Source organism: Macrobrachium nipponense, chromosome 28, assembly GCF_015104395.2.
Source record: "Macrobrachium nipponense isolate FS-2020 chromosome 28, ASM1510439v2, whole genome shotgun sequence".
Lineage (NCBI taxonomy): Eukaryota > Metazoa > Arthropoda > Malacostraca > Decapoda > Palaemonidae > Macrobrachium > Macrobrachium nipponense.
The window spans coordinates 16234755-16256786 of NC_087217.1; the positions used below are offsets into that span (position 1 = coordinate 16234755).

General features: G+C 36.3%; 1 protein-coding gene across 7 annotated transcripts in view; it reads left to right on the plus strand.

Annotated features, from left to right (window-relative positions):
- The window catches only part of LOC135201459 (uncharacterized), a 206380-nt gene extending 185793 nt beyond the window's left edge, over window positions 1-20587 (plus strand). For 5 of the 7 annotated variants that reach the window (XR_010311543.1, XR_010311540.1, XR_010311544.1 and 2 more), the window contains exons 7-8: window positions 19103-19400; window positions 20134-20587. The gene's annotated coding sequence lies outside the window, so the exon portion shown is untranslated. The remainder of the gene's footprint in view (window positions 1-19102; window positions 19401-20133) is intronic. The other 2 variants (XR_010311541.1, XR_010311545.1) reach the window with 2 other exon arrangements.
- The last annotated feature ends 1445 nt before the right edge of the window (window positions 20588-22032 follow it).

A 22032-nucleotide genomic window follows, 5' to 3' on the forward strand; every position in this document is an offset into this window, starting at 1 on the left:
TTCAGCCTTTATTTCCTCCTATTTCATTCCCTCTCTATTTTCATTCCTAATATGCTTCAGCCTTTCTTTCCTTCTCTTGCATTCCCTCTCTGTTTTCATTCCTAATATGCTTCAGCCATTCTTTCCTCCTATTGCATTCCCTTTGTGTTTTCATTCCTAATATGCTTCAGCCTTTCTTTCCTCCTATTTCATTCCCTTTCTGTTTTCATTCCTAATATGCTTCAGCCCTTCTTTTCTCCTATTTCATTCCCTTTCTGTTTTCATTCCTAACATGCTTCAGCCCTTCTTTTTTACTTTTGCATTCCCTTTCTGTTTTCACTCCTAATATGCTTCAGCCATTCTTTTCCTCCCATTTCATTCCCTTTCTGTTTTCATTCCTAATATGCTTCAGCCTTTTTTCCCTCCCATTGCGTTCCTTTCTGTTTTCGTTCCTTATATGCTTTAGCCTTTTTTTTTTTTTTTTTGCTCTTATCGCATGCCTTTTCTATTTTCATTCCTAGTATGTTTTAGCCTTTCTTCCTGCTTATTGCATCCACTTTCCGTTGCCATTCCTAATAGGCTTTAGCCTGTCTTCCCGCTTATTGCATGCCCCTTCCGTTGCAGTCCCCTTTCTTTTTTCACTCCTAATATGCTTCAGCCATTCTTTTCCTCCCATTTCATTCCCTTTCTATTTTCATTCCTAAAATGCTTCAGCCTTTCTTTCCCCTTATTATTTTCCCCTTCTGTTTTTATTCCTAATATGCTTCAGCCTTTCTTTCCTCCTATTTCATTCCCTTCTGTTTTCATTCCTAATATGCTTCAGCCCTTCTTTCCTCCTATTGCATTCCCTCTCTGTTTTCATTCTTAATATGCTTCAGTCATTCTTTCCTTCTATTTCATTCCCTATCTGTTTTCATTCCTAATATGCTTCAGCCCTTCTATCCTCCTATTGCATTACCTTTCGGTTTTCATTCCTAATATGCTTCAGCCCTTCTTTCCTCCTATTGCATTCCCTTTCTGTTTTCATTCCTAATATGCTTCAGCCTTTCTTTCCTTCTATTGCATTCCCTCTCTATTTCCTTTCCATTTCCTAAATGCTTCAGCCTTTCTTTCCTCTTATTGGATTCCCTTTCTATTTTCATTACTAATATGCTTCAGCCTTTCTTTCCTTCTACTGCATTCCTCTCTATTTTCATTCTAAAATGCTTCAGCCTTTCTTTCCCTCTTATCGCATTCCCTCTTCTGTTTTCATTCCTAATAGGCTTCAGCCATTCTTTCCTCCATTGCATTCCCTCTCTGTTTTCATTCCTAATATGCTTCAGCCTTTCTTTCTCCTATTTCATTTCCCTTTCTGTTTTTCATTCCTAAATATGCTTCAGCCCTTCTTTCCTCCTATTGCATTCCCTCTCTATTTCCATTCCTAAAATGCTTCCAGCCTTTCTTTCCTCTTATTGGATTCCCTTTCTGTTTTCATTACTAATATGCTTCAGCCTTTCTTTCCTTCTACTGCATTCCCTCTCTATTTTCATTCCTAAAATGCTTCAGCCTTTCTTTCCTCTTATCGCATTCCCTCTCTGTTTTCATTCCTAATATGCTTCAGCCATTCTTTCCTCCTATTGCATTCCCTCTCTGTTTTCATTCCTAATATGCTTCAGCCTTTCTTTCCTCCTATTTCATTCCCTCTCTGTTTTCATTCCTAATAGGCTCCAGCCATTCTTTCATCATATTAAATTCCCTTTCTGTTTTCATTCCTAATATACTTCAGCCTTTCTTTCCTCCTATTTCATTCCCTCTCTGTTTTCATTCCTAATATGCTTCAGCCATTCTTTCCTCCTATTGCATTCGCTCTCTGTTTTCATTCCTAATATGCTTCAGCCTTTCTTTCCTCCTATTTCATTCCCTCTCTGCTTTCATTCCTAATATGCTTCAGCTTTTCTTTTCCTCCTATTGCATTTGCTCTCTGTTTTCATTCCTAATATGCTTCAGCTTTCTTTCCTCCTATTTCATTCCCTTTCTCTTTTCATTCCTAATATGCTTCAGCCATTATTTGCTCCTATTGCATTCCCTTTCTCTTTTCATTCCTATTATGCTTCAGCCTTTATTTCCTTCTATTTCATTCCCTCTCTGTATTTATTCCTAAAATGCTTCAGCTGTTTTTTCCTCCTATTGCATTGCCTCTCTGTTTTTTCATTCCTAATATGCTTTTCAGCCTTTCTTTCCTCCTATTGCATTCCTTTCTGTTTTCAATCCTAAAATGCTTCACCATTCTTTTTCTCCTATTACATGTTTCATTCCTAATATGCTTCAGCCTTTCTTTCCTCCTATTTCATTCCCTTTCTGTTTTCATTCCTAATATGCTTCAGCCTTTCTTTCCTCCTATTGCATTCCTCTTTGTTTTCATTCCTAATATGCTTCAGCCATTCTTTCCTCCTATTTCATTCCCTTTCTCTTTTCATTCCTAATATGCTTCAACCATTCTTCCCTCCTATTACATTCTCTTTCTCTTTTCATTCCTGATATGCTTCAGCCATTCTTTCCTCCTATTTCATTCCCTTTCTCTTTTCATTCCTAATATACTTCAACCATTCTTCCTCCTATTACATTCCCTTTCTCTTTTCATTCCTAATATGCTTCAGCCATTCTTTCCTCCTGCATTCCCTTTCTGTTTTCATTCCTAACTTGCTTCAGCCCTTCTTTCCTCCTATTGCATTGTTTTTCTCTTTTTATTCCTAATATGCTTCAGCCTTTCTTTCCTTCTATTGCATTCCCTCTCTGTTTTCATTCCTAATATGCTTCAGCCATTCTTTCCTCCTATTGCATTCCCTTTCTGTTTTCATTCCTAATATGCTTCAGCCTTTCTTTCCTCCTATTGCATTCCCTTTCTGTTTTCATTCCTAATATGCTTCAGCCTTTCTTTCCTCCTATTGCATTCCCTTTCTCTTTTCATTCCTGATATGCTTCAGCCTTTCTTTCCTTTTAATTCATTCCCTCTCTGTTTTATTCCTAATATGCTTCAGCCATTCTTTTTCCTCCTATTTCATTCCTCTTTGTTTTCATTCCTAATATGCTTCAGCCTTTTTTTCATCCTATTGCTTCCCTCGCCATTTTCATTCCTAATATGCTTCAGCCTTTTTTTTCCTCCTATTGCATTCCCTTTCTCTTTTTATTCCTATATGCTTCCAAGCCTTTCTTTTCCTCCTATTTGCATTCCCTTTCTATTTTCATTTCCTATATACTTCATCCTTTCTTTCCTCCTATTGCATTCCTTTCTGTTTTCATTCCTAATATCTTCATCATTTCTTTCCTCCTATTGCATTTCATTCCTAATATGCTTCAGCCTTTTCTTTCCTCTATTGCATTCCCTTTCTGCTTTCATTCCTAATATACTTCATCCTTTCTTTCCTCCTATTGCATTCCATTCCTAATATGCTTCAGCCCTTCTTTCTTTCTATTGCATTCCCTTTCTGTTTTCATTCCTAATATGCTTCAGCCATTCTTTCCTTCTATTTCATTCCCTTTCTGTTTTCATTCCTAATATGCTTCAGCCTTTCTTTCCTTTTAATTCATTCCCTCTCTGTTTTTATTCCTAATATGCTTCAGCCATTCTTTCCTCCTATTTCATTCCCTCTTTGTTTTCATTCCTAATATGCTTCAGCCTTTTTTCATCCTATTGCATTCCCTCGCCATTTTCATTCCTAATATGCTTCAGCCTTTTTTCCTCCTATTGCATTCCCTTTCTCTTTTCATTCCTAATATGCTTCAGCCTTTCTTTCCTCCTATTGCATTCCCTTTCTATTTTCATTCCTAATATGCTTCAGCCTTTCTTTCCTCCTATTGCATTCCCTTTCTCTTTTCATTCCTAAATATACTTCAGCCTTTCTTTCCTCCTATTGCATTTCATTCCTAATATGCTTCAGCCTTTCTTTCCTCCTATTGCATTCCCTTTCTGCTTTCATTCCTAATATACTTCATCCTTTCTTTCCTCCTATTCTGTTTTCATTCCTAATATGCTTCAGCCATTCTTTCCTTCTATTGGCATCCCTCTCGGTTTTTATTCCTAATATTCTTCAGTCTTTCTTTCCTCCTATTGCATTACCTTTCTGTTTTCATTCTTAATATACTTCAGCCTTTTTTTCCTCCTATTGCATTCCCTCTTTGTTTTCATTCCGAATATACTTCGGCCTTTTTTCATCCTATTGCATTCCCTCACCGTTTTCATTTCTAATATGCGTTCAGCCTTTTTTTTTTCCTAATATTGCATTCCTTTCCCTTTCTCTTTTTATTCCTAATATGCTTCAGCCTTTCTTTCCTCCTATTGCATTCCCTTTCTATTTTTCATTCCTCAATATACTTCATCCTTTCTTTCCTCCTATTGCATTCCCTTTCTGTTTTTCATTCCAATTCCTAATATCTTCATCGCCTTTCTTTCCTCCTATTGCATCCATTCCTATAGTGCTTCAGCCCATTTTCTGCCCGTGTTCTTTCCTCCTATTGCATTCCTTTCCTGTTTTCATTCCAATGTATACTTCAGCCTTTCTTTTCCTCCTATTGGCATTCCGTTTCTCGTTTTCATTCCTTATAATATTTCATCCTTTCTTTCCAACTATTGCATTCCATTGCCTAATATGCTTCAGCCCTTCTTTCCTCTTATTGCATTCCCCATTTCTGTGTTTTTCATTCCTAACTATGCTTCAGCCTTTCTTTCCTGCCTATTGCATTCCCTTTCTGTTTTTCCAGTTCCTAAATAGCTTCAGCCTTTCTTTCCTCCTATTGCATGCCTTTTGGGGACCACTTTTCATTCCTAATATGCCTTCCAGCCTTTCTTTCCTCCTATTTTGCATTCCTTTCTGTTTTTCATTCATAATAAATGCTTCGGCCTTTCTTTTCCTTCTATTGCATTCCCTTTCCTGTTTTTCATTCCCAATATGCTTTCAGCCTTTCTTTCTTCCCTATTGCATTCCCTTTCTGTTTTTTCATTCATAATATGCTTCGGCCTTTTTTTCCTCCTATTGCATTCCGCCTTTCTGTTTTCCATTCCTAAGATGCTTCAGCACCTTTCGTTTCCTCCTATTGAATTCCCATTCTCTTTTCATTCCTAATAATTGCTTTCAGCCCTTTCTTTCCTCCTCTTGCATTCCCTTTCTGTTTCATTCCTAACATTGCTTCAGCCTTTCTTTCCTTGGTATTGCTTTTTCCCCCTTTCTATTTTCATTCCTAATATATGCTTGCAGCCCTGTTCTTTCCGCCTAGTTTCCTTCGCCCTTTCTATTTTCATTCCTAATATGCTTCCGAGCCTTCTTTCCTCATATTGCAGTTCTCTATCGGTTTTTCATTCCTAATATACTTCAGCCTTTCTTTCCTTCTATTTTCATTCCATTTCTGTTTTCAATTCCTAATATGCTTCAGCCATTCTTTCCCTCCTATTGCAGTTCCCCTTTCCTTTTCACTTCCTAATATTGTTTCAGCCTTTCTTTCCTCCTTTTTCATTCCCTTTCTATTTTCATTCCTAATATGTTTTCAGCCGATTCTTTCCTCCTATTGCATTCCCTTTCTGTTTTCATTACTAATATGCCTCAGCCCTTCTTTCCCTTATATTTCATTCCCTTTCTGTTTTTTCATTCCTAATATGCTTCAGCCTTTCTTTCCTCCTATTTCATTACCTTTCTGTTTTCATTCCTAATGTGCTTCAGCCCTTCTTTCCTTCTATTGCATTCCCACTCTATTTTCATTCCTAAAATTCTTCAGCCTTTCTTTCATCTCATTGCATTCCCTCTCTGTTTTCTTTCCTAATATGCTTCAACCTTTCTTTCCTCCTATTTCGTTACCTTTCTGTTTTCATTCCTAATGTGCTTCAGCCCTTCTTTCCTTCTATTGCATTTCCCACTCTATTTTCATTCCTAAAATTCTCAGCCTTTCTTTCATCTCATTGCATTCCTCTCCTGTTTTCCATCCTAATATGCTCATCCTTTCTTTCCTCCTTATGGCATTCCTTTCTGGTTTTCATTCCAAATATGCTTCAGCCATTTTTTCCTCCTAATTGCATTCCCTTTCTCTTTTCATTCCTAATAAGCTTCAGCCTCTCTTTCCTCGTATTTCATTCCCTCTCTGTTTTCATTCCTAATATGCTTCAGCCACCTTCTTTCCTCCTTTTTACATTCCCTTTATATTTTCATTCCTAATATGCTTCAGCCTTTCTTTCTCCTATTTCATTATTCCCTCTCTTGTTTTCATTCCTAATATGCTTCAGCCTATCTTTTTCCTCCTATTTCATTCCCTCTCTGTTCATTCCTAATATGCTTCAGCCATTCTTTCCTCCTATTACATTCCCTTTCTCTTTTCATTCCTAATATGCTTCAGCCTATCTTTCCTCCTATTTCATTCCCTCTCTGTTTTCATTCATAATATGCCTTCATTTCTTTCCTTCCTATTGCATTCCCTCTCTGTTTCATTCCTAATATGCTTCGCATTCTTATCCCATCCTATTTCATTCCTTCCTGTTTTTCATTCCTAAATGCTTCAGCCATTCTTTCCTCCCATTTCATTCCCTTTCTCTTTTCATTCCTATTATGCTTCAGCCTTTCTTTCCTCTTATTTCATTCCCTTCTGTTTTCATTCCTAATGTGCTTCAGCCATTCTTTCCTCCTATTGCATTCCCTCTCTGTTTACATTCCTAATATGCTTCAGCCTTTCTTTCTCCTATTTCATTCCCTCTCTGTTATCATTCCTAATATGCTTCAGCCATACTTTCCTCTTATTGCATTTCCTCTCTGTTTTCTTTCCTAATATGCTTCAGCCATTCTTTCCTCCTATTGCATTCCCTTTCTGTTTTCATTCCTAATATGCTTCAGCCAATCTTTCTTTCTATTGCATTCCCTTTCTGGTTTCATTCCTAATATGCTTCAGCGTTTTCTTTCCTCCTATTGCATTCCCTTTCTCTTTTCATTCCTAATATGCTTCAGCCCTTTTTTCCTCCTATTGCATTCCCTTTCTCTTTTCATTCCTATGCATTCCCTTTCTCTTTTCATTCCTAATATGCTTCAGCTTTCTTTCCTCCTGTTGCATTCCCTCTCTGTTTCATTCCTAATATGCTGCAGCCTTTCTTTCCTCCTATTGCATTCCCTTTCTGTTTTCATTCCTAATAATTCTTCAGAGATTCTTTCCTCTTATTATTTCATTCCCTTCTCTTTTCTCATTATAATATGCTTCAGCCCATTCTCTCCTCCTATGCATTCCCCTTTCCTGGTTTTCATTTTTCAATATACTCAGCCTTTCCTTTCCTCCTATTACATTCCCTTTCTGTTTTCATCTAATATGCTTCAGCCTTTCTTTCTGTCCATTGTATTCCTTCTCTGCTTTTATTCCTAATATACTTCAGCGTTTCTCTCCTCCTATTGCATTCCCTTTCTGTTTTCATCCCTAATATACTTCAGCCTTTCTTTCCTCATATTACATTCCCTTTCTCTTTTCATTCCTAATTTGCTTCAGCCTTTCTTTCCTCCTATTGCTTCATTCCTTTCTCTTTTCATTCCTTATATGATTCAGCCATTCTTTCCTCCTATCACATTTCCTTTCTATTTTCATTCCTAATATACTTCATCCTTTCTTTCCTCCTATTGCATTCCATTCCTAATATGCTTAGCCGTTCTTTCCTCCTATCACATTTCCTTCTATTTTCATTCCTAATATACTTCATCCTTTCTTCCCCTCCTATTGCATTCCATTCCTAATATGCTTCAGCCGTTCTTTCCTCCTATTGCATCACTTTCTGTTTTCATCCTAATATACTTCATCCTTTCTTTCCTCCTATTGCATTCCATCCTAATATGTTTCAGCCTTTCTTTCCTCCTATTGCAATTCACTTCTGTTTTCCTTCCTAATATAACTTCATCCTTTCTTTCCTCCTATTGCATTCCATTCCTAATATGCTTCAGCCCTTTCTTCTTTCTATTGCATTCCCTTTCTTTTTTCCAGTCCTAATATGCTTCAACCCTTCTTTTTCCTCTTTATTGCATTCCTTTCTGTTTCATTCCTAATATATTTCATCATTTCTCTCCTCTTATTGCATTCCATCCCTAATATGCTTTAGCCATTCTTTTCTCCTATTGCATTCCCTTTCTTTTTTCATTCCTAATATACTTCAGCCTTTCTTTCCATCCTATTTGCATTCCCTTTCTGTTTTCATTCCTAATATGATTCAGCCTTTCTTTCCTCCTATTGCATTCCCTTTCTGTTTTCATTCCTAATATACTTCACCCTTTCTTTCCTCCTATTGCATTCCCTTTCTGTTTCCATTCCTAATATGCTTCAGCCTTCCTTTCCTCCTATTGCATTCATTGTCTGTTTTCATTCCTAATATGCTTCAGCCTTTCTTTCCTTCTATTCCATTCCCTTTCTGTTTCATTCCCTAATATGCGTCAGCCTTTCTTTCCTCTTATTGCATTCCCTTTCCCCTTTTTTTTTTTTGTTTTCATTCCTAATATGCTTTTCAGCCTTTCTTTCCTTCTATTCCATTCCCTTTCTGTTTTTTTATTCCTATATGATTCTGCCCTTCTTTCCTCTTATTGCATTCCCTTTCTGTTTTCATTCCTAATATGCTTCAGCCTTTCTTTCCTTCTATTCCATTCCCTTTCTGTTTTCATTCCTAATATGCTTCTGCCCTTCTTTCCTCTTATTGCATTCCCTCTCTGTTTTCATTCCTAATATGCTTCAGCCCTTATTTCCTCCTATTGCATTCACTTTCTGTTTTCCTTCCTAATATACTTAATCCTTTCTTTCCTCCTATTGCATTCCATTCCTAATATGCTTCAGCCTTTCTTTCCTCCTATTGCATTCACTTTCTGTTTTCCTTCCTAATATACTTCATCCTTTCTTTCCTCCTATTGCATTCCATTCCTAATATGCTTCAGCCTTTCTTTCCTCCTATTGCATTCCCTTTCTGTTTTCATTCCTAATATACTTCATCCTTTCTTTCCTCCTATTGCATTCCATTCCTAATATGCTTCAGCCTTTCTTTCCTCCTATTGCATTCCCTTTCTGTTTTTCATTCATACTATTCTTCAACCCTTCTTTCCTCCTATTGCATTCTATTCCTAATATGCATTAGCCATTCTTTCCTCCTATTGCATTCCCTTTCTGTTTTCATTCCTAATATGCTTCAGCTTTTCTTTCCTCCTATTGCATTCCCTTTCTGTTTTCATTCCTAATATACTTCACCCTTTCTTTCCTCCTATTGCATTCCCTTTCTGTTTCCATTCCTAATATGCTTCAGCCTTCTTTCCTCCTATTGCATTCCCTTTCTCTTTTCATTCCTAATATGCTTCAGCCTTTCTTTCCTTCTATTCCATTCCCTTTCTGTTTTCATTCCTAATATGCTTCTGCCCTTCTTTCCTCCTATTGCATTCCCTTTCTGTTTTCATTCCTAATATGCTTCAGCCTTTCTTTCCTCCTATTGCATTCCCTTTCTGTTTTCATTCCTAATATGCTTCAGCCTTTCTTTCCTCCTATTGCATTCCCTTCTGTTTTTCATTCCTAATATACTTCACCCTTTCTTTCCTCCTATACATTCCCTTTCTGGTTTTTCATTCTAATATGCTTCAGCCTTCTTTCCTCCTATTGCATTCCCTTTCTCTTTTCATTCCTAATATGCTTCAGCCTTTCTTTCCTTCTATTCCATTCCCTTTCTGTTTTCATTCCTAATATGCTTCAGCATTCTTTCCTCCTATTGCATTCCCTTTCTGTTTTCATTCCTAATATGCTTCAGCCTTTCTTTCCTCCTATTGCATTCCCTTTCTGTTTTCATTCCTAATATGCTTTAGCCTTTCTTTCCTCCTATTGCATTCCCTTTCTGTTTTCATTCCTAATATGCTTCAGCATTTCTTTCCTCCTATTGCATTCCCTTTCTGTTTTCATTCCTAATATGCTTCAGCCTTCTTTCCTCCTATGCATTCCCTTTGTTTTCATTTCCTAATGCTTCCAACATTTCCTTTCCTCCTATTGCATTCCCCTCCTTCAAGTTTTCACTTCCTAAATATGCTTTCAGCCCTTTTCTTTCCTCCTATTGCATTCCTCTCTGTTTTCATTCCTAATATGCTTCAGCCTTTCTTTCCTCCTTATTGCAATTTCCCTTTTCTGTTTTCATTCTAATATGGGCTTTGGCCTTTCTTTCCTCCATTGCTCCCTTTCGTTTTCATTCCTAATATGCTTCAGCATTTCTTTTCCTCCATTTCATTCCCTCTCTTGTTTTCATTCCTAATATGCTTTGGCCTTTCTTTCCCTCCTATGCTTCCCTTTTCTGTTTTCATTCCTAATATGCTTCAGCCTTTCCTTCCTCCTCCTATTTTCTTCCCTTTTTTTTTTTTCTGTTTTCCATTCCTAATATGCTTTGGCCTTTCTTCCTCCTATTGCATTCCCTTTTCTGTTTTTCATTCCTAATATGCTTCAGCAATTTTCTTTCTCCTATTGCATTACCCTTTCTTTCTTTTCATTCCTAATATTGTTCAGCCCTTTCTTTTCCTCCCATTGCCCATTCCCTTTCTCTTTTCATTCCTAATATCTTCAGCCTTTCTCTCCTCCCTATTGCTTCCCTTTCTCTTTTTCATTCTTTATTGCATTCCCTCTTTTTTTTCATTCCTAATATTCTTTAGCTTTACTTTCCCTCTTATTGATTAATTTTTCTGTTTTATTCCTAATATGCTGTCAGCCTTTCTTCCTCCTATTGCATCCCTTTCTCTTTCCATTACGAATATTGCGGAGCCTTTTTGTCCATCAATGTGCATCCTTATCTATTTGCAATCACGAATATGCTTCAGCATTTCTTTCCTCCTATTGGCTACATTCCCTTTCTTTTCCATCCTAATATGCTCAACCTTTTTCCTCCTATTGCATTCCCTTTCTATTTTCTTCTAATTGCTTCAGCCTTTCTTTCCCGCCTATTGCATTCCTGTTCTCCTTCCATTTCCTAATATGCGCAGCCTTTACCTCCTATTGACATTCATTTCTATTTCCATTCCTAATAGCTGCAGCCCTTTCTTTCCTCCATTGCATTCCCTTTCCTTTTCATTTCCTATATGCTGCAGCCTTTCTTTCCCTCCTATGCATCCCTTTCTCTTTTCCTTCCTAATATGCTTGCTTCAGCCTTTTCTTTCCTCCTATTGCATCCCTTTCTCTTTTTCCTTTCCTAATAGCGCAGCCTTTTCCTCCTATTGCCTTCCCTTTCTCTTGCACATTCCTAATATGCTGCAAGCCTTTTCCCCTATTGCATTACCCTTTCTCTTTCAATTCCTAATATGCTTCCAACCTTTTTCTCCTCCTCGTGAATTCCCTTTCTCTTTTCTTTTCCTAATATGATTCATCCTTTCTTTCCTTCTATTCCAATTCCCTTTCTTTTTTTCATTCCTAAAGCTTCAGCAATTTCTTCCTCCTATTTTGCATTCCCTGTTTCTGTTTTCATTCCTAATATGCTTCAGCCCTTCTTTCTCCCATTGCCCATTTCCCTTTCTGTTTTCATCCTTAATATGCTTTGGCCTTTCTTCCTTCATATTGCAATTCCACTTTCTGTTTCATTCCTATATGCTCAGCATTTCTTTCCTCCTATTGCATTCCCTTTCTTGTTTTCATTCCCCTAATATTTGCTTTTTCAACCGTTTTTTCCTTTCCTAATTGCATTCCCTTTCTCTTGTCATTTCCAATATTAATTGCCGTTTCAGCCTTCTTTTCCTCCTATTGCATTTCCCTTATCCTTTTCATTCCTAATATTTGCGCAGGCCTTTTCCTTTCCGTATTGGCATTCCCCTTCTCTTTTCTTTCCTAATATGCTTCAGCCTTCTTTCCTTCCTATTGCATTCCCTTTCTCTTTCCATTTCTTAATTATGCTGCAGCTTTCTTTTCCTCCTATTGCATTTCCCCTTGCTCTTTTCATTCCTAATAAGCTTCAGACTTTCTTTCCTCCTATTGCATTCCCTTTCTCTTTCCATTCCTAATATGCTTCGCTGTCTTTCTTCCATGCATTCCCTTTTTCTTTTCCATTCCTTATATGATGCAGCCTTTTCCTCCTATGCATTCCCTTTCTCTTTTCTTCATAATGCTTCAGCCTTTCTTTCCTCCTATTTGCATTCCCTTTCTTCCTTTTCCATTCCTAATATGCGGCAGCCTTTCTTTCCTCCTAATGCATTCCCTTTCTATTTTCATTCCTAATATGCTTCAGCATTCTTCCTCCTATGCATTCCCTTTCTCGTTCAGTCCTAATATGCTTTGCCTTTCTTCCCTCCTATTGCATTCCCCTTTCTGTTTGCAATTCTAACTGCATTCAGCCATTTCTTTCCCTCCTAATTGCATACCTTTTCTGTTTTTAATTATATATGCTTTGGCCGTTCTTTCCCCTATTTGCATTCCTTTCCTGTTGTAATCCCTAATATGCTTTCAGCCCCATTTCTTTCTCCTATTGAATTCCCTTTCTCTTTTCATTCCAGAATATGATTCTTAGCCTTATTTCCTCCCATTTTGCATCCCTTTCTTCCTTTTCATTCCTAATATGGCTTCAGCTTTCCTATTTTCCTCCTAATTGCATTACCTTTTCTCGTTTCATTTCCTTAATTTGGCATCCCTCTTGTTTCATTCCTAATATTTGCTTTAGCCTTTCTCTTCCTCTTCCATTTGCATTAATTTTTGTTTCATTTAATATGCCTTTGCAGCCTTTCCCTTTCCTTCCTAGTTTGCCCATTCCCTTCCTATTTTCAATTCCTAAATGCTGGCAGCCTTTTCTTTCCTTCCTATTGCATTTCCCTTTCTCATTTCATTCCTAAGATGCTTAAGCCTTTCTTTCCTTTACTATTTTGACATTCCCTTTCTCTTTCCTTTCCTAATAATGCTGCAGCCTGTCCTTCCTATTGCATTCCCCTTTCTATTTCATTCTAATATGCTTGCAGCCTTTGTTTCCTACCTATTGCATTCCCTTTCTCTTTCCCATTACCCTAATATGCTTCAACTTTTTATCCTCCTCATTTGCAATTCCCCTTTCCTTTTTTTTTCCTTTTCCCTTAATATGCTTCAGCCTTATTTCTTCAGTTCCCATTTCCCTTTCTGTTTTCATTTCCTAACTATGCTTCAGCCATTTCTTTCCTCCTATTGCATTCCCTTTCTGTTGTCATTTCCTAATATTGCCTTCAAGCTTTCTTTCCTCCTATGCATTCCTTTCTTGTTTTCATCCTAATAATGCCTTTTTGGCCTTTCCTTTACTTCCTATTGCAATTACCCTTTCTGTTCTTTCCATTACCTAATAAATGCTTCAGCAATTTCTTTCCTTTTTTTTCCCCTATTGAATTCCCTTTCGTTTCTCCTAATAATTGCCCTTAAACCTTTTTTTCCCTATTTGCCATTCCCTGTCTCTTTATTTCCTATATGCTTGCAAGCCTTTTCTTTCCTCCTATTGCATTCCCTGTCTTTTCCATTTACTAATAGCCTTTGACAGCCCTTGTCTTCCATATTGCAATTCCCTTTATCTTTCTTTCCTAAGATGCTCGCCTTTCTTTCCTCCTATTGCACTCCCTTTCTCTTTTCCATTACCTAATATTGCCTTGCAAGATTTGCTTTACCTCCTATTGCATTCCCTTTCTCTTTTCATTCCTAATATGTTCAGCCTTTCCCTTTCCCTATGCATTTCCCGTTTCCTCTTTCCATCCTCATATTGGCTTCAGCCTTTCTTCCTTTCCTCATTTTTGCATTCCCTTTAACTTTTCATTGCCTAATATGCGGCCAGCCTTTTCCTCCTATTGCATTCCCTTTCTTCCCTTTTCTTTCTAATATGCTTTTCAGCCTTTCTTTCTTCCTAATTGCACTCCTTTCTCTTTCCCTCCGACATATGCGGGCAGCCATTTTTTCCTTTCCTCCTAATTGCCAATTCCCTTTCTATTTTTCATTACCTAATAAATGGCTTCAGGCATTTCTTTCCTTCCTAATTGCATTCCCTTTCCTTTCTTTCCATTCCCTAATATTGTTCACTTTTTTCCCTTTCCTAATTTTGCATCCCTTTCTCTTCTTTCCTAATATGCTTCAGCCTTTCCTTTTTTCCTCCTATTGCATTTCCCTTCGTTTCCCATTTCCTAATATGTTTGCAGCCTTCTAACTTCCTAATTGCATTCCCTTTCTCTTTCATTCCTATTAATGCCTTTCAACCTTTTTTCCTCCTATTGCATTTCCCATTTCTCTTTTTCATTCCTAATATGCTTGCAGCCTTTTTCTTTTCCTCCTAATTGCAATTCCCTTTTCTCTTTCCATTCCTAAGTTATTGCTTCAGCCTTTCTTTTCCTCCTTATTGCATTCCCTTCCCTTTTCTTTAATTTACATTCCTAATTATGCTTCAGCCTTTCTTTTCCTCCTTAATTGCATTCCCTTTTCTCTTTTCATTCCTAATATTGCCTCAAGGCTTTATTTGCCTTCCTATGCATTACCTTTCTATTTCCATTCCTAATAGCTTGCAGCTTTCTTTCCTTCCCATATTTGCATTCCCTTATTTTCCATTTCCTAATAATGCGGAAGGCTTATTCATCTATTGCATTCCTTTCATTATTTCCCCATTTCCTAATATTGCGCAGCCCTTTACTTCCTTCCTATTGCATTTCCATTATATTTTCATTTTCCTAAATATTGCCATAAGCCTTTCTTTCTCCTAATTGGAATTCCCTTCTCTTTCCATTCCTAAATTGCTTCGCCTTTCTTTCCCTCTAATTGCATTCCCCTTTCTCTTTTCATTCCTAAATATGCTTCAGCTTCTTTCCTCCTATTGCATTCCCTTCCTTTCTTTCCATCATAATATGCTTTGCAGCCCTTTCTTTCATTTTCCTTTGATTCCCTGTTAATATGCCTAATATGGCTTCAGCCTTTCTTTCCGTCCTATTTGCATTTCCCGTTCCCTTTTCTTTTCAATTCCCTAATATGCTTCAAGCCTTTCCTTTTTTTCCTCCTAATTGACATTCCCTTTCTCTTTTCCATTCCTAATAATGCGGCAGCCTTTCTTTCCTTCCTATTGGCATCATTTTCTATTTCCATTCCTAAGATTGCTTAATCCTTTCCTTTCTCCTATTTTGCATTCCCTTTCCTCTTTTCCATTCCAAATAGCTGGCAGCCTTATTTCCTCTATTTGCATTCCCTTTCCTATTTTCCATTCCATAATATTGCCCGGCAGCCTTTCTTTCCCTTTCCTATTGCATCCCTTTCTCTTTCAATTTTCTAAATATGCTTCAACCATTTTTTCAATTCCTATTGCAATCCCTTTCTCTTTCATTCCTAATATGCTTCAAGGCCCTTTCTTTCCTCCTATTGCATTCCCTTTCTCTTTTCATTCCTTAAATATGCTTGCAGCCTTTTTTCTTTCCTCCTATTGCATTCACTTTCCCTGTTTTCATTTTCCTAATATGCTTCAACCTTCGTTCCTCCTATTGCATTCCCTTTCTCTTTTCATTCCGTATATGATTCGCCTTTTTTTCTTTTCCCCCTATTCCCATTCCCTTTCGTTTTCATTACCATAATATTTGCTTCAGCCCTTCTTTCTCCCATTTTCATTCCCTTTCCTTATTTTTTTTTCATTGTTTCTTCATTCCTATTTAATGCTTTAGCCTTTTTTTGCTCTTTGCATGCCTTTTCTATTTTCATTCCTAGTAAGCTTTAGCCTTTCTTCCTGCTTATTGCATGTCATTTCCGTTTTCATTCCTAATAGGCTTTAGCCTTTCTTCCTGCTTATTGCATGCCCCTTCCGTTTTCATTCCTAATAGGCTTTAATCTTTCTTCCTGATTATTGCATGTCCTTTCCGTATGCATTCCTATTATGCTTAAGCCTTTTCTTCCTGCTTATTGCATGTCCTTTCCGTTTTCTTATTCCTAATAGGCTTTAGCCTTTCTTCCTTCCGTACTTATTGCATGCCCTTTCCGTTGCCATTCCTAATAGGCTTTAGCCTGTCTTCCCGCTTATTGCATGCCCCTTCCGTTTTCATTCCTAATAGGCTTCAGCCTTTCCTTTCTCTTATTACATGACCTTTCTGTTGTCATTCTTAATATGCTTCAGCTTTTCTTTCCTCTTATTGCATTCCCTTTCTATTTTCGTTGACGACATGCTTTAATCTTTCTTCATTGTTATTTTATTGCATAAGTTTTCTTTTTTCATCTTTAACCTACTTTAGCTTTTTTTTATTTTCAATTTCTAACATAACTTAACTTTTCTTTCTGCTTTTTGCATGTCCTTCCATACATGTTTTATTACTTATATGAACTGTCCTTTTATTCCCACAACTGAATATCCTTTCATTATTGTCATCATTCTTATACTTTAGTTTTTCTTCTGATTTGTTACTTTTATCTTTCCTCTATGTTCATTTCTGTTATTCTTCAGCCTTTCTATCTCTCGTTGCTTACTTCATTATTCTTACATTCTTTAGCATTTCTTCCTGCTAACATGTGCTGTAGCTTTCATTTTTATTTATTACATGAGTTCTTCTTTTTTTCCCTGCCATTACGAACCCTATCTTCCATTTTCATCCATCATTTGAGTTAGCTTTTGTTCTTGGCTTTGCATGCCCTTTATTCCTTGTTCAAGTTTAATGTGCCCTAGCCTTTCTAGCTTATTATTGGTCTTTCATCTTTTCTGTCACCTACAACATGCTTTAACCTATCTTCCCCATATTGCATGTCTGTTTTCCATTCTAATTTGTAACATACATTAGTCTTCCTTCCCGCCTTTTATATGCCCTTTCTTCCATTTTCAATTCTAATATAACATTTCTTCCTTCCTTTTATATGTCTTCTTCCATTTTAGCTTCTAACATGCTATAGAAGTTTTAAGCATAATATGACTTAATCTGAACATTGTAGGCCCTTTCTTTAATTTAGGTTTCTTTAAAGCTTTAGCTTTTCTTACTACCATTGCATGTGTTTTCTGTCTTGCAAACCTTTATTTCATTTCGTTTCAAAATACATTGGCCTTTTCATGTCTGTTGCATGCCTCATTCATCTCAGTTTCAGTGTGCTTGTCTTTAAGCCTCTTATTTTTGTGTCTCTTTTATTTCTGAGATTTTTCTCTCTCCTTTTCTCCTCTGTCATGTCTTTTTATGTTCTTACACGCATTTTGCTTTTACATCTTATTATATGTACTTTCTACTTATTTTAAATGTCAATTTTATTTTCAGTTTTTTCCATTTACTTTTCCGTTTTGCTTAGGTACTTCTGAATTTTGCTCTTGGTCTTCTTTCCATGTCAGTGTTTTACATTCTTTTTATTCATGTTTTTCATATATGCATGTTTTTTAAGTCTCACATTTTCATACTTGTATATCTCTAATAATTATTTTTCTTGCATCCCTTCGGTTTCTGCTTTTATTTCCAACTTTATTTTTGCGCTTTCCTTATTGCATGGATTCTTCTTGTTTTCAATTCTGCAAATCCTTTGATCACTTACTAGTCTTATGTTTATTTACGACTTGTTATTACTTTCTTTCTATTTTACGCCCTCCTTCCCTTTTATTTCAAATAATATTTTTTTTGTCCTTTATTGCCTTTACCCTTTCCCTTTTATCTTATCTTTAACGTCTACCTGTCATTACCCTATTTTCATTTGCTACTTTTCCTGTTCTTTTTTTATTCTTTGAACTTTCATCCATTCTATAGTTTCTTGTCGTATTTTCTTACTTACTTATTCCCCTTCTTACCACGATTCTTTCTCGTGATTTTTTCTTTTCTTAATTCTTAATCTAAAAGATATTTTCATAATTTTGGCCTGTTCCTTTCAATCTCCGTAAAATCCTCTCTCTCTCTCTCTCTCTCTCTCTCTCTCTCTCTCTCTCTCTCTCTCTCTCTCTCATTTGGCTAAATGCATGTTCTAGATCTCATTTGTGTAATTGTTTGAGTCGTTTCATTCATCTTTCGTGTACTTTCACTTTCTCCTTTATTTCATACTTATTTTCATAATTATTTAGAAAGTTATATGTAATTTCACTTTCTCTGCCATTGCATGATTCGTTGTAATCCTCCCCATTCAGCTGACTTTACAGTGAAAGGTTCGATTCTCTCTCTCTCTCTCTCTCTCTCTCTCTCTCTCTCTAGGCTGAAGTTGTCCTATCTTTGATTAGGTTTATTAGGTTAATTTTTCATCTTTCAGTCTAATTTACTTATTTGCATGATTACTTTCTACATTTCTCTTTTTTGTGGAATAAAGTGTATGTTTATGTGTTTGTCTGTCTGTCTGTTACGCCAACTGTGCCTGATACCTTTTTTGCTCCAGTCGTTCCTTCAGACTCTCTATACTTATACACACATGTATACTATATATATATATATATATATATATATATATATATATATATATATATATATATATATATTTAATAATATGTATGTGTTGTGTGTGTAATTGCGTGTGTGTGTGCATGCATGTGCCAGTCTTTTTCGTTTCTTTCCGCCTTTCCTCTTATTTTTTTATCCGTTTCTGTTGAATATTAACATAATGATTAACCCTACATTACACCGTTTATCACTTCAATTTATATTCACTGGATTTTTTTTCATTTCACACTTCTGTTACGATTCCTCGTCCATAATTTCCCTTGAATATCTTAAGGTATAACTTAAATCACAACTCGAGATATTTATTCAAATTAAGATTATTTCTGACTAAGTCTGATTGATTATTTTAAATGTCGTCGTTATAGTTGACTTTCTCTCTCTCTCTCTCTCTCTCTCTCTCTCTCTCTCCTCTCTCTCTCTCTCTCTCTCTCTCTCTCTCTCTCTATTCATTTATTCATTTTACTTCTCAAACTTTTCATTCTCAGAAATATCTTCGTTTTGTGGATAAAGATGCATTGTCGTGTCCTATTGAGAATGAAGGTTTTTGTATAATCTTTGTAAACAGTTTTTATATTTCTAAGTCACTTTAAATATAAATTCACGTGAGTCATCTAGAAATTCAATTAACTTATAATATTCACTGAAGGTAAGAATATTTTGAAAAGAAAATCCAGTTTGAAAATAATTCAGTATTGCCTTTCGTAAATCATACTAACAGAGTATATCCAATAGTCATAATTGCTTGTGATATTTCAGTCCCAACCGCTAATAGAAAGAATGTATCTTATTTTATGTTTCAGCTTTTTCAAGTTGATTGTTTTTCTTCTCAGAAGCACCTAAATGAATAAATAAAACTAGTTTTATGTTGCCAAGACTCAAGAGTTGGAGTAGGAGTGAACAGGAATGAATATACCAGCAGCACAAGAACTTCTAGAACCCTGAAAGAAAAGCCATGGATAACATTAACTGGTGACGTCATATCTCCCACAATCCTCTGATGGCGATGAAACAGCTCCTGAATTATGACGTTATGTCTCCCGAGTGATGACGCCTGCTTTCCCATTCAACTTGCAACGATCGTTTTCATAATTTTCTAAGGTAAGAAAGTCTAAGGGACAGCAACAATTCCACCTTTTTGTGATTGTCTGCTTTATTGATTGGAGTGTACGTATCTACAGTTATTGAGGGTGTTGGATCATAACCATTGTTCTCAAACCTTGTGAGGTGCCATAGCTCATTCTCCATTGTCTTCCTTGGTCTATGATTCGAGTTCACTTGTTTGAAATTACACTTAACAGTAATTCTCTTGGTTTATTCTTTTGATATATCTTTTAATTTTTTTATTTAAATTGTATATATAATAATCACTTACACAGCCGAGTTGGTCATATATATATATATATATATATATATATATATATATATATAGATATTATATATATATAATATATATATATATATTATATATAATATATATATATATAATAGATATATATATGTATACATATAAACAATACATATGTATATTCTGTTTATAGTTACTCACATTATATTATGCTCAGTTTTTCAGCGTTACGCTCCTCATGTTTGCCTTTTTCATTTTGTACTCATTCCATAAGTATGATGCTTACTCAGAGAGAGAGAGAGAGAGAGAGAGAGAGAGAGAGAGAGAGCGAGAGAGAGAGAGAGAGAGAAATTTAATAAATACTTAAACACTGGGTTTTTTTTTTTTTTTTTTACTACATCTGCGTTTATTTTGCAGAGTAATATGCTAAGCCTATGTCTTGGTTTTATTTCACGGTTGCTAAACAAGAGCCTCCCTCTCTTTCAGAATCCCTGATGAAGAAGCCTTCGTGATTTGTGTACAACCGACCAACCGGATACTTTCAAGAGATTGGGCCATTTGCCAAAAAGATTTATTCAAGATCAGCAACGCTTGGATTTAACATTACGCTCCTGAAGACGTCGAATGAATCATTGAGTTTTCCACTTTCGACGAGGACAGCGCATTAGAAAACTGAAATTTATTTTTAGATTATTTTGACATATGTTGTTATATATTATCATGAATAGTTGCAAGATCATTTATGCTATGTAAGAAAAAAATAATTAGTAGCAAAATTCGAAGGCGATTTCAGATCAGGTGGAAATAATGTTAACATACATTCTAGGTTATGGTATTGCTTAGAATAACGATTTATGCTTTATATTTCAGAAATGTGTAAAATATTTCAAAATTACAGTTGCACAAATAACTGTGATTGAATTAAAGACATTTTAAGAAATATGTTTCTTTTCTTCTTGAGTATTTTTAAGGACAGTTTATATTAAATCTAACACGCACACATCCATAATGTTTATGCTTAACAGCAGTATCTGTAGAATGAGTAGTATCATAATGTGTGTAATATGGTACAATCTAGAACTTTGTTTTGTGTGAATGAAATTAATTAATTAAACAATAAGGTTAAACAGTGTTAGCTGCTAAACAAATCAAAACGCAAGAGACTGTCAACTTTCTCGAAATGTTTTGGTTTATGATCTCATATTACGAGCTTATTGGGACCTACTGGTCTATCCAGGACCGACCTACCCTAGGGCTATCCAACTGGAAGCCAATTTACGACTACCCACTGGTCGTCTGGGCATTCAATTTAATACAGAATCCGTAGAATTCATACACAAGATATTTCAAAAGCGTTTGACGGTGAGGCAAAACTCCTGTTGAATAGACCGACTTCCAACGAAGGTGGTGTCCATTATAAAGCGGCAGGCTGGTCAGGTAAATGGATTGCGGGGTTACCTGATAAAGAGGGGGTCAAGAAGCAGTAAAGAGAGCCTATGATAAAGGGATCAAAGAATAAATAGGTGGGAAAGTGAAGGAACGCTTTCCTTCAGCTGAACTGATGCAGAGAAATCAATGGTTCGGGAATAATTCTTTTCATATTTCGGTCAAAATAAAAGTGTCTGGCAAAATATTCTTCGTTTCGTCTCGCTGCTTGGCTTGATGTTGGTGTGCGGGGCTTAAAATTGCAAAGATCGTTACAACTGTATCGTGTACAATGCAAAATCAAGTCTTACAAGTCAGGGTTTGCAATTGCCTGTGTCAAAAGAGCTGTTAAATGGGTGTAAACATTAAAAGACGCTAAGAAAAAAAGAAAACTAATACTTATATACAAGTAAATGGTATTGGAACTGAGATCTAGAACAAGACAAACAGAGAATAACTATCATTACATCCAAATACGAGGACATTAACCTTTCAACCTTGAATGATAAACACAGGAGAACATCACCCAACGGGTAGTTAGAAAGACGATAACTGCCGCACAAGGCTGGCTGAATCTCGCGTAAGCCTCCATATAAACAAAGAGACAAGACAGTTTAAGCAAAAAGACTATGCAGTGAAGTCCGGGTCAGTGGATTTCGTTGTATGGCAGTGTATTATGGCTTAAATTGTGGCTTCTTGTAACGGCTGAGGTCAGTGCCTCGGTGGCATGGTCGGCAGGCCTGCCACCTCGGTAGCCGCGAGTTCGAGTCTTGGGCATTCCACTGTGGCATCAGAGATGTGTATTTCTGGTGATAAAGTTCACTCTCGACGTGGTTGGGAAGTCACGTAAAGCCGTTGGTCCTATTGCTGAATAACCGCTGGTTCCGTGCAACGCAAAAATACCACACAAACAAGCAAACAATAACGGCTGAGGTTGGTTTCGAAAGGAGATATTTACAA